We start from the raw sequence: 14,124 nt of genomic DNA on the forward strand, positions 1-14,124 counted from the left end.
TGACTGCATTGCGGGAAGGATCAGAATGATGATGATGCAAATCTACCACTGGATTCTAAAGTAATTTTGAAAATGTTGTCCAGAACTGATGGTCCAAACAGTTATGAAGTATTTTTTGACAGTCATGACCTGCTCATTCAACTGAAGGAACTGGAACTATAAGAGACAGCAGAACAAGGAAGTGCCCTCCTTATCACCAGATAATGTTATGAAAAAGAATTGAGGGGGATATTTTGAGTTCAGATTTGACAGAGAGAAGGAAGTTTTGATCATAAAATGGAATGACAACCAGTGTGTTACACTAGCAACTAATTTTGACATTATGCCTTCTACTGTCAAAGTCCAACATTGAAATTCATCCCAAAAAGAAAAGGTCAGTGTTCCACAACCACATGCATTGATTACATACAAGAATTTCATGGGAGGCATCAATCTTCATGACTGGCTAATAGAGAAACATACCATTGCAGTGCATGGTAGGAAGTGATACCAGTGCCTTTTTTTACAAGGATGGTAAATATGACTGTTGTGAAGCAACTTCTCTTTCAGTGAAAGAATTTAGAAGACATATTGTGAGAACATAGCTGAAGGAAGGTCTTGAAATGAGCACAGCTAAGGGAAGACCAACAAAACTCATCTCATCTTCCATGAGTAATGTACCAGATATACAATATGGCCAGAACATGCACGTCATCCAGAAGCATGAAAAGCAAAGATGACACCAGTATGGGAACTGCAAAGGAAAGCTGAGAACATAGTGTGGGAAGTGTAATGTTACACTCAGTATGGAATGCTTTCCCAGCTGTTGTATCAGGCCTTAATGAAATTTCAGATTTGGAGAATTTTTAGGTTAAAACTTTCTTCCAGCTAAATATGAATTAAACCATTTGTGCACTGTGCCACACTACTTAAGCTTATTCATGATTCTCACAGTCAAAAGCCTTTTGGCAATAAAAAATTCCAATGGGTGATGTTCGGTTATTCAGAGCACCTAATATTTGATCATTGAAAGCATATGTAGTATTTTCTGTTGGAAAGCCTTTCTGAAAACCAAACTGACAGTTTGTTAGAACTTCATTTTTACATATGTGTGAAGCTACTCTTCAATATGTTACTTTTCAAGAATTATGGATAAAGCTGTCAGAGGTGAGACTAGGTGGTAGACATTAGTATCAGACATGTCCCCTTTTATATGAAATTGTTCAGCAATAGCATATTTTGGCCTATTCGAAAAAATGCCCTGTTTCAGTGAGCTACTACATATGTGGCTGAGAATCCTACTTGTCTGTTGGGAACAAGCTTTTAGTACTCTGTTGGAAATGCCATCAATTACATGTGAGCTTCTGCTTTTTAGTTAATTTATTATTTTCCTAATTTTAGTAAGAGATGTGGGTTAAATTTCAGTTTTATCAAATTGCATAGGTATTGCTTCTTCCATATACAGTCTTGCAAGGGCAACAGTCTGGATGATTGACTGATCTGGCCTTGTAACAATAACCAAAACGGCCTTGCTGTGCTGGTACTGCGAACGGCTGAAAGCAAGGGGAAACTACGGCCATAATTTTTCCCGAGGGCATGCAGCTTTACTGTATGATTAAATGATGATGGCGTCCTCTTGGGTAAAATATTCCGGAGGTAAAATAGTCCCCCATTCGGATCTCCGGGCGGGGACTACTCAAGAGGATGTCGTTATCAGGAGAAAGAAAACTGGCATTCTACGGATCGGAGCGTGGAATGTCAGGTCCCTTAATCGGGCAGCTAGGTTAGAAAATTTGAAAAGGGAAATGGATAGGTTAAAGTTAGATATAGTGGGAATTAGTGAAGTTCGGTGGCAGGAGGAACAAGACTTCTGGTCAGGTGACTACAGGGTTATAAACACAAAGTCAAATAGGGGTAATGCAGGAGTAGGTTTAATAATGAATAGGAAAATAGGAACGCGGGTAAGCTACTACAAACAGCTTAGTGAATGCATTACTGTGGCCAAGATAGATACGAAGCCCACACCTACTACAGTAGTACAAGTTTATATGCCAACTAGCTCTGCAGATGACAAAGAAATTGAAGAAATGTATGATGAAATAAAAGAAATTATTCAGATAGTGAAGGGAGACGAAAATTTAATAGTCATGGGTGACTGGAATTCGAGTGTAGGAAAAGGGAGAGAAGGAAACGTAGTAGGAGAATATGGATTGGGGCTAAGAAATGAAAGAGGAAGCCGCCTGGTAGAATTTTGCACAGAGCATAACTTAATCATAGCTAACACTTGGTTTAAGAATCATGATAGAAGGTTGTATACATGGAAGAACCCTGGAGATACTAAAAGGTATCAGATAGATTATATAATGGTAAGACAGAGATTTAGGAACCAGGTTTTAAATTGTAAGGCATTTCCAGGGGCAGATGTGGACTCTGACCACAATCTATTGGTTATGACCTGTAGATTAAAACTGAAGAAACTGCAAAAAGGTGGGAATTTAAGGAGATGGGACCTGGATAAACTGAAAGAACCAGAGGTTGTACAGAGTTTCAGGGAGAGCATAAGGGAACAATTGACAAGAATGGGGGAAAGAAATACAGTAGAAGAAGAATGGGTAGCTTTGAGGGATGAAGTAGTGAAGGCAGCAGAGGATCAAGTAGGTAAAAAGACGAGGGCTAGTAGAAATCCTTGGGTAACAAAAGAAATATTGAATTTAATTGATGAAAGAAGAAAATATAAAAATGCAGTAAATGAAGCAGGCAAAAAGGAATTCAAACGTCTCAAAAATGAGATCGACAGGAAGTGCAAAATGGCTAAGCAGGAATGGCTAGAGGACAAACGTAAGGATGTAGAGGCTTATCTCACTAGGGCTAAAATAGATACTGCCTACAGGAAAATTAAAGAGACCTTTGGAGAAAAGAGAACCACTTGTATGAACATCAAGAGCTTTGATGGAAACCCAATTCTAAGCAAAGAAGGGAAAGCAGAAAGGTGGAAGGAGTATATAGAGGGTCTATACAAGGGCGATGTACTTGAGGACAATATTATGGAAATGGAAGAGGATGTAGATGAAGATGAAATGGGAGATACGATACTGCGTGAAGAGTTTGACAGAGCACTGAAAGACCTGAGTCGAAACAAGGCCCCCGGAGTAGACAACATTCCATTGGAGGAACTACTGACGGCCTTGGGGGAGCCAGTCCTGACAAAACTCTACCATCTGGTGAGCAAGATGTATGAAACAGGCGAAATACCCTCAGACTTCAACAAGAATATAATAATTCCAATCCCAAAGAAAGCAGGTGTTGACAGATGTGAGAATTACCGAACAATCAGTTTAATAAGCCACAGCTGCAAAATACTAACACGAATTCTTTACAGACGAATGGAAAAACTAGTAGAAGCCGACCTCGGGGAAGATCAGTTTGGCTTCCGTAGAAATACTGGAACACGTGAGGCAATACTGACCTTACGACTTATCTTAGAAGAAAGATTAAGAAAAGGCAAACCTACGTTTCTAGCATTTGTAGACTTAGAGAAAGCTTTTGACAATGTTGACTGGAATACTCTCTTTCAAATTCTAAAGGTGGCAGGGGTAAAATACAGGGAGCGAAAGGCTATTTACAATTTGTACAGAAACCAGATGGCAGTTATAAGAGTCGAGGGACATGAAAGGGAAGCAGTGGTTGGGAAGGGAGTAAGACAGGGTTGTAGCCTCTCCCCGATATTATTCAATCTGTATATTGAGCAAGCAGTAAAGGAAACAAAAGAAAAATTCGGAGTAGGTATTAAAATCCATGGAGAAGAAATAAAAACTTTGAGGTTCGCTGATGACATTGTAATTCTGTCAGAGACAGCAAAGGACTTGGAAGAGCAGTTGAACGGAATGGATGGTGTCTTGAAGGGAGGATATAAGATGAACATCAACAAAAGCAAAACGAGGATAATGGAATGTAGTCGAATTAAGTCGGGTGATGCTGAGGGTATTAGACTAGGAAATGAGACACTTAAAGTAGTAAAGGAGTTTTGCTATTTGGGGAGCAAAATAACTGATGATGGTCGAAGTAGAGAGGATATAAAATGTAGACTGGCAATGGCAAGGAAAGCGTTTCTAAAGAAGAGAAATTTGTTAACATCGAGTATAGATTTAAGTGTCAGGAAGTCATTTCTGAAAGTATTTGTATGGAGTGTAGCCATGTATGGAAGTGAAACATGGACGATAAATAGTTTGGACAAGAAGAGAATAGAAGCTTTCGAAATGTGGTGCTACAGAAGAATGCTGAAGATTAGATGGGTAGATCACATAACTAATGAGGATGTACTGAACAGGATTGGGGAGAAGAGGAGTTTGTGGCACAACTTGACCAGAAGAAGGGATCGGTTGGTAGGACATGTTCTGAGGCATCAAGGGATCACCAATTTAGTATTGGAGGGCAGCGTGGAGGGTAAAAATCGTAGAGGGAGACCAAGAGATGAATACACTAAGGAGATTCAGAAGGATGTAGGTTGCAGTAGGTACTAGGAGATGAAGAAGCTTGCACAGGTTAGAGTAGCATGGAGAGCTGCATCAAACCAGTCTCAGGACTGAAGACCACAACAACAACAACATATACAGTCTTGCATTTCCTAATGAACAGCTGGATCCTATTTTCTCTACAGCACTTAAAAAAGTGATTATTAAAAATATTTTTTACTTCTGACTTTTTGTTAACAAACTTTTCATTGAGTTTGAATATAATAGAGGGAAAGATTCCACGTGGGAAAAATATGTCTAAAAACAAAGATGCTGTAACTTACCAAACGAAAGCGTTGGTATGTTGATAGAGACACTAAACACACACACAAATTTCAAGCTTTCGCAACCCAGGGTTGCTACATCAGAAAGAGGGAAGGAGATGGAAAGACGAAAGGATGTGGGTTTTAAGGGAGAGGGTAAGGAGTCATTCCAATCCTGGGAGCGGAAAGACTTACCTTATGGGGAAAGAAGGACAGGTATACACTCGTGCACACTCACACATATCCATCCGCACATATACAGACACAGGCAGACATATGTAAATGCAAAGAGGTTGGGCAGAGATGTCAGTTGAGGCAGAAGTAAAGGGGCAAAGATGTTGTTGAATGACAGGTGAGGTATAAGTGGCGGCAACTAGAAATTAGTGGAGGTTGAGGCCTGGTGGGTAACAGGAAGAGAGATAATTGAATTCTATGTGCGAACGACCACCAACAAACCCATGGCTGTTCCCTTTACCAGCATGGCCCCCTCGTACGCCAACGTATTTATGGGTCGCTTAGAGGAAGCCTTCTTGGTTATCCAGGCCTGCCAACCCAAAGTTTGGTACAGATTTATTGATGACATCTTCATGATCTGGACTCACAGTGAAGAACAACTCCAGAATTTCCTCTCCAACCTCAACTCCTTTGGTTCCATCAGATTCACCTGGTCCTACTCCAAATCCCATGCCACTTTCCTTGACGTTGACCTCCATCTGTCCAATGGCCAGCTTCACACGTCCATCCACATCAAACTCACCAACAAACAACAGTCCCTCCATTATGACAGCTGCCACCAATTCCACATCAAACGGTCCCTTCCCTACAGCCTAGGTCTTCGTGGCAAACGAATCTGCTCCAGTCCGGAATCCCTGAACCATTACACCAACAACCTAAAAACAGCTTTCGCATCCCGCAACCACCCTCCCGACCTGGTACAGAGACACTTCCTCATCCCCTCAAACCCAGAACCTCCCACAGGTGGACGGCGGAAAGACACTCTTGGTGGAGTGGGGAGGATTTCATGAAGGATGGATCTCATTTCAGGGCAGGATTTGAGGAAGTCGTATCCCTGCTGGAGAGCCACATTCAGAGTCTGATCCAGTCCCGGAAAGTATCCTGTCACAAGTGGGGCACTTTTGTGGTTCTTCTGTGGGAGGTTCTGGGTTTGAGAGGATGAGGAAGTGGCTCTGGTTATTTGCTTCTGTACCAGGTCGGGAGGGTAGTTGTGGGATGCGAAAGCTGTTTTCAGGTTGTTGGTGTAATGGGTCAGGGATTCCGGACTGGAGGAGATTCGTTTGCCACGAAGACCTAGGCTGTAGGGAATGGACCGTTTGATGTGGAATGGGTGGCAGCTGTCATAATGGAGGTACTGTTGCTTGTTGGTGGGTTTGATGTGGATGGACGTGTGAAGCTGGCTATTGGCCAGATGGAGGTCAACGTCAAGGAAAGTGGCATGGGATTTGGAGTAGGACCAGGTGAATCTGATGGAACCAAAGGAGTTGAGGTTGGAGAGGAAATTCTGGAGTTGTTCTTCACTGTGAGTCCAGATCATGAAGATGTCATCAATAAATCTGTACCAAACTTTGGGTTGGCAGGCCTGGGTAACCAAGAAGGCTTCCTCTAAGCGACCCATGAATAGGTTGGCGTACGAGGGGGCCATCCTGGTACCCATGGCTGTTCCCTTTAATTGTTGGTATGTCTGGCCTTCAAAAGTGAAGAGGTTGTGGGTCAGGATGAAGCTGGCTAAGGTAATGAGGAAAGAGGTTTTCGGTAGGCTGGCAGGTGATCAGCGTGAAAGGAAGTGCTCCATCGCAGCGAGGCCCTGGACGTGCGGAATATTTCTGTATAAGGAAGTGGCATCAATGGTTACAAGGATGGTTTCCGGGGGTAACAGATTGGGTAAGGATTCCAGGCATTTGAGAAAATGCAACTGGAGATCTGGTATGAAAAAAGGCGAAAAAGTGTTGGTTAAGTTGATCCTGTGGTGAACTTGGTTTGGTAGACAATGATGTGCATAAAGGTTAGGTGGTTGCGTTGCCGCTAAAACACGTTAAAGGACCAGATCTCCAGTTGCTTTCTAGTTCACCTTTATCTCTCCCCATATATTTTTATTTTTCATTATCATTTCAACCTCATGTTACACTTTCCACCTTCTAATGACATGTCACCCTCACAACACCCCCACAACGATCCCATTAAGTTTTATTTACATTCCCTCCACAAACATGCCCTCGCCCTAGCCAGATTACGCTCCCATATTTTATTTTCTCAGGCTTGTCTGACATTTGGCATTACCCCCAAAGGCCTCACACTTAAAGTTCCCATCTCTGGCTGCAACCCTTCTTTCCATCAGTCCCTATACCAGTTCCAAACTGAACAATCCATTGCCCTCACCCACCTAATCCTTCACCTACACATCAACTCAGCCAACGAACACACCCGTCAACTCCTATCCATAATAAAAGTCCTCAATCTTTCCTCTCCCACATCCACAATGGCTGTTCAGAGCATCCTCCTACAAGCCAACCGCAAATTAGAACAGCATGCCATGCTCCACCTCAAAAAACTATCCAATCTCCTGGTTTCCCACCTCCGGAAAGACAACTCACTCACCCTTCACAACCTTTCCAGCAAACCTCAACCTCCTCTCATTGCACACAAACCCAGTCTCTCCCATCTACTCAATCTCCCACTTCCAGCTCCACTCCCTCCAAAACTTCAAAATTCCAATCAACGCAATCTGGAACCACAACACCCTAATTCAGTAGTTAACCTTTCCTCCAAACCTCTCTCCCAATCCGAAACCTTTGTCCTATCCAAAGGCCTCACCTTCAGCCCCACTCCCAGATTCAACCAAACAGCCCTCGTCAAAGATTTATTGTCCTACACTCGTACTCTCTGCTGGAAGTATCACTTTGCCACAAAGAAAAATGATCCTAATCCTACTCCTAATGATCCAACTCCCCAAGACACTATCCAAATTGAACTCTGCCTGGAACAGTTCCATCCTCCGTCACAGCGGGACCCACCTCCTCTTCCTCAAAATCACCCTCTCCAAACCTTCCAGGAATTTCTGACTTCCAGCCTTGCCTCTCAATCCTTCTTAAAAAACCTTAACCCTACTCCCAACATCACCACTGCTGAAGCCCAAGCTATCCGTGATCTGAAGGCTGTCCGATCCATCGTCATTCTTCCGGTGGACAAGGGTTCCACGACCGTGGTACTTGATCGTCGGGAGTATGTGGCTGAGGGACTACGTCAGCTTTCAGACAACACCACATACAAAGTTTACCAAGGTAATCCCATTCCTGATGTCCAGGCGGAGCTTCAAGGAATCCTCAGAACCTTAGGCCCCCTACAAAACCTTTCACCTGACTCCATCAACCTCCTGACCCCACCAACACCCCGCACCCCTACCTTCTACCTTCTTCCCAAAATTCACAAACCCAATCATCCCGGCCGTCCCATTGTAGCTGGCTACCAAGCCCCCACAGAACGTATCTCTGCCTACGTAGATCAACACCTTCAACCCATTACATGCAGTCTCCCATCCTTCATCAAAGACACCAACCACTTTCTCGAACGCCTGGAATCCCTACCCAGTCTGTTACCCCCGGAAACCATCCTTGTAACCATTGATGCCACTTCCTTATACACAAATATTCTGCACGTCCAGGGGCTCGCTGCGATGGAGCACTTCCTTTCACGCCGATCACCTGCCACCCTACCTAAAACCTCTTTCCTCATTACCAAAGCCAGCTTCATCCTGACCCACAACTTCTTCACTTTCGAAGGCCAGACATACCAACAATTAAAGGGAACAGCCATGGGTACCAGGATGGCCCCCTCGTACGCCAACCTATTCATGGGTCGCTTAGAGGAAGCCTTCTGTGTTACCCAGGCCTGCCAACCCAAAGTTTGGTACAGATTTATTGATGACATCTTCATGATCTGGACTCACAGTGAAGAACAACTCCAGAGTTTCCTCTCCAACCTCAACTCCTTTGGTTCCATCAGATTCACCTGGTCCTACTCCAAATCCCATGCCACTTTTCTTGACGTTAACCTCCATCTGGCCAATAGCCAGCTTCACACGTCCATCCACATCAAACCCACCAACAAGCAACAGTATCTCCATTATGACAGCTGCCACCAATTCCACATCAAACGGTCCCTTCCCTACAGCCTAGGTCTTCATGGCAAACGAATCTGCTCCAGTCCGGAGTCCCTGAACCATTACACCAACAACCTGAAAACAGCTTTCGCATCCCGCAACTACCCTCCCGACCTGGTACAGAAGCAAATAACCAGAGCCACTTCCTCATCCCCTCAAACCCAGAACCTCCCACAGAAGAACCACAAAAGTGCCCCACTTGTGACAGGATACTTTCCGCGACTGGATCAGACTCTGAATGTGGCTCTCCAGCAGGGATACGACTTCCTCAAATCCTGCCCTGAAATGAGATCCATCCTTCATGAAATCCTCCCCACTCCAGCAAGAGTGTCTTTCCGCCGTCCACCTAACCTTCGTAACCTCTTAGTTCATCCCTATGAAATCCCCAAACCACCTTCCCTACCCTCTGGCTCCTACCCTTGTAACCGCCCACGGTGTAAAACCTGTCCCATGCACCCTCCCACCACCACCTACTCCAGTCCTGTAACCTGGAAGGTGTACACGATCAAAGGCAGAGCCACGTGTGAAAGCACCCACGTGATTTACCAGCTGACCTGCCTACACTGTGAAGCTTTCAATGTGGGAATGACCAGCAACAAACTGTCCATTCGCATGAATGGACACAGGCAGACAGTGTTTGTTGGTAATGAGGATCACCCTGTGGCTAAACATGCCTCGGTGCATGGCCAGCACATCTTGGCACAGTGTTACACCGTCCGGGTTATCTGGATACTTCCCACTAACACCAACCTGTCAGAACTCCGGAGATGGAAACTTGCCCTTCAGTATATCCTCTCTTCTCGTTATCCGCCAGGCCTCAATCTCCGCTAATTTCAATTTGCCGCCGCTCATACCTCACCTGTCTTTCAACAACATCTTTGCCTCTACTTCTGCCTCGACTGACATCTCTGCTTAAACTCTTTGTCTTTAAATATGTCTGCTTGTGTCTGTATATGTTGTAATGGTCTGCCTTGTCGTTGATATCTCTAGTTGCTGTAATCGCACTATTTCACTCCCATTTACGGAGCTTGTTAGCACTTGATGTTAGGTTGGCGCCATTACAATGCATTGTAGTAATCGCTGCTGCTTGCTGGATCGCTGCTGTGTCTCGATGCTGATGCTGGCTCTAAATCTGGTTGTCTAGGGTTAAAAACATGAGGTCCCGTGTTTTTCATGTGCTTTTGATGATAAAGAACAAACGAAACCAACACATATGTAAACATCAAATATTTATTACTTTGGTGGCCATCTTAATTCCACTGTCCACCAAAGACCATAACACAACACAAAGTAGTACTTCCTTTACATGTTCTTTGCATTGTTTTTCCATCCCAAACAATAACATAGAAACACACTTCACCAAAGAGACATTCCGACTGCCCCCGACTGCCTCCGACTGCCTATCTGACCCTTCTCGCTGCTTGTATTTATAACATTGTCAAAGAACTACTAAAAAGAGATATAGTTTATAAGTCACATGTACATCTGTTATCATAATTTGTGCAGAAAAGTTATTAATTTGCATCGAGTGACATAATTTAACATGTTATTAAAATGACAGACAGATTTGTTGACTTGACAGAATAATTCTTTGTTACAAAAAGGCTGTTTTTTAGAAGTTTGTCAATTGACTTCTCTAATTTGCATAAATAAGTAAGTAACATGAATTATGAAGAATTACATTGGTTTTCGTCTAAAATAGGATTGATTATGTGAACACTGAGTGAAAACGCTCCTAGTGAACAAATAGGTTTCACTGGGTGATTTTTATTTAAGGAGATCCAAAATACCTAAGTTGGCCACTATTTTTCGTACTTCATATTAATTATTTAAGATGAACTTAGTGTTTTTACATGATGACATTTGCTGTATCAGTGATCAAGTGATATTAACTTTTGTGTGGGTCAGTTATTCAGTATAATTTAATGGGTTGACTGTTTATGGAGACATGTTATGCAATCATTGTTAACATACACAATAACTTTTCTATAATCATAAATACTCGTTAAACTGGTTGAATTTGGAAGGGATCGCATACTTCATTAAAGTAAAGCCTTTAATATGTTCCGTTACAATGTGTGGATGGATATGTGTGTGTGTGTGTGTGTGTGTGTGCGAGTGTATACCCGTCATTTTTTCCCCCTAAGGTAAGTCTTTCGGCTCCCGGGATTGGAATGACTCCTTACCCTCTCCCTTAAAACCCACATCCTTTTGTCTTTCCCTCTCCTTCCCTCTTTCCTGATGAGGCAACAGTTTGTTGCGAAAGCTTGAATTTTGTGTGTATGTTTGTGTTTGTTTGTGTGTCTATTGCCAGCGTTTTCGTTTGGTAAGTCACATCATTTTTGTTTTTAGATGTATTTTTCCCACATGGAATGTTTCCCCCTCTGTATATATATATATATATATATATATATATATATATATATATATATATATATATATATATATATATATATATATAAAATAAAGATGATGTGACTTACCAAATGAAAGTGGTGGCAGGTCGACAGACACACAAACAAACACAAACATACACACAAAATTCAAGCTTTCGCAACAAACTGTTGCCTCATCAGGAAAGAGGGAAGGAGAGGGAAAGACGAAAGGATGTGGGTTTTAAGGGAGAGGGTAAGGAGTCATTCCAATTCCGGGAGCGGAAAGACTTACCTTAGGGGGAAAAAAGGACGGGTATACACTCGCACACACACACATATCCATCCACACATATACAGACACAAGCAGACATATTGGTCTTTAAATATGTCTGCTTGTGTCTGTATATGTGTGGATGGATATGTGTGTGTGTGCGAGTGTATACCCGTCCTTTTTTCCCCCTAAGGTAAGTCTTTCCGCTCCCGGGATTGGAATGACTCCTTACCCTCTCCCTTAAAACCCACATCCTTTCGTCTTTCCCTCTCCTTCCCTCTTTCCTGTTGAGGCAACAGTTTGTTGCGGAAGCTTGAATTTTGTGTGTATGTTTGTGTTTGTTTGTGTGTCTTTGTGTGTCTGTCGACCTGCCAGCACTTTAATTTGGTAAGTCACATCATCTTTGTTTTTAGATATATTTTTCCTACGTGGAATGTTATATATATATTAATAGAGGGATGATGAGACTTACCAAACAATAGTGCTGGCAGGTCGATAGACACACATACAAACACAAACATACACACAAAATTCAAATGGTTCAAATGGCTCTGAGCACTATGGGACTCAACTGCTGAGGTCATTAGTCCCCTAGAACTTAGAACTAGTTAAGCCTAACTAACCTAAGGACACACACACATCCATGCCCGAGGCAGGATTCGAACCTGCGACCGTAGCGGTCTCGCGGTTCCAGACTGCAGCACCAGAACCACGCGGCCCACACAAAATTCTAGCTTTCGCAACCAACGGTTGCTTCGTCAGGAAAGAGGGAAGGAGAGGGAAAGATGAAAGGATGTGGGTTTTAAGGGAGAGGGTAAGGAGTCATTCCAATCCCGGGAGTGGAATGACTTAACTTAGGGGGAAAAAGGATGGGTATACACTCGCACACACACACACACACACACATATCCATCCACACATATACAGACACAGGCAGACATATTCAAAGGCAAAGAGTTTGATATATACAAGGATGCTGTGGCTTGCTGGTCGAAGGCGTTGGTGTGTTGATAGAGACAATAAAAAACACACAAACACACACACGAGTTTCGGGCTTTCGCGGTTCGGGGTTGCTTTGTCTGGTGGAAAGGCTGGGGGGGTGGGGGGGCGAAGGGATGTGAGTTTTGTGGAGGTGAATCGTTCTGGTCCCAGGAGCGGAGGGACTTGCCTTGGAGAGGGGGGGTGGTGGAGGGAGGGACAGGTATGCACTCGTGCACACACGCACATATCTGTCCGCGCATGTGCGGGCGCAGGCAGACATATGTAAATTTATTATTATTATTCTGGATTTACAATGTGAGTACATTTTTCCAGCACCTATTCTAGATTACAGTAAGTCACTAATTATTGTTCTCCACTCTTCTCTATTTGTCCATAAATCTTCAGGAATTTTGTTCTTCCTCATTGCTGACTGAACTCCCTGTATCCATGTATCAGGTGGTCGTCCCCTTTTTCTTCTTCCAATTGGTACCCAGTCGATTATGCATTTTGGTAGCCTTTCCTGTTCCATTCGTCTGATGTGTTCATACCATTTAAGTTGTTTGTGCTCGATGAAATCAATAATTGAATTTTTACATTTCATCTTGTCTCTGATTACTTCATTTCTTATTCTTTCTCGTCTTGATATTCTTGCTGAACGTCTCCAGAAATCCATTTCTGTGGCTAATAATTTTGATTTCAGTTGCCATTTTGTTGTCCACACTTCTGAACCATATGTAATAATGCTCCTAACTATTGTTTTAAAAATCCTTATTTTGTTATCAGTTGTTATGTGTTTGTCCCAGAGAATTCCATTCAATAAAGAGATTGTCGTCTTTCCAGAATTTATTCTTGATCTAATTTCTTTGTCCTGTTTCCCATCATTTGTAATTTTCACACCTAAATATTTATATTCCTCAGTAGCTGTTATTGTTCCCATCCCTTTTTCTAATATTAAGTCTCCATTCACTCCACCAATTACCATGTACTTTGTTTTATTCATGTTTACATTTAGACCTGATTTTTTATATTCTTGAATCAATTTTCTGGTTGTATGCTCTATGTCCTCATAGTCTTGGGCTATAATCAGTTGGTCATCTGCAAATTGTAATGAGTATATTGTTCTATCATTTATTGGTATTCCCATAGCGTGACATTTTTTCTTCCAATTCTGTAAAGTTACTTCTGTATATATTTTATACAATGTAGGTGAGATGCTACATCCTTGACGTAATCCTTTTGTGACTTGGAATCCATTTGATAGATATTTACCAATTTTTAGTTTTGAAATAGAATTTTTATATAAATTTTGAATTGCTTTAATTATTCTTGGATTTATTCCTATTGATATTAAAGCTTTCCATAAACTGGATAAAGGCACACTATCATAGACTTTTTCTATATCTATGAATACTAAATGTATAGGTTGTGCCCGAACCATTTTTTTTTCAATAATTTGTTGTAGGCAAAAGATATGATCAATTGTTGATCTTCCAGCTCTAAAACCTGCTTGTTCTTCAGCCTCCTTTTCTTTGTATTCTTGTTCTAACAAATATTTAATAATTCTTCCATA

The sequence above is a fragment of the Schistocerca nitens genome, chromosome 6, assembly GCF_023898315.1.
Source record: "Schistocerca nitens isolate TAMUIC-IGC-003100 chromosome 6, iqSchNite1.1, whole genome shotgun sequence".
Taxonomy (NCBI): domain Eukaryota; kingdom Metazoa; phylum Arthropoda; class Insecta; order Orthoptera; family Acrididae; genus Schistocerca; species Schistocerca nitens.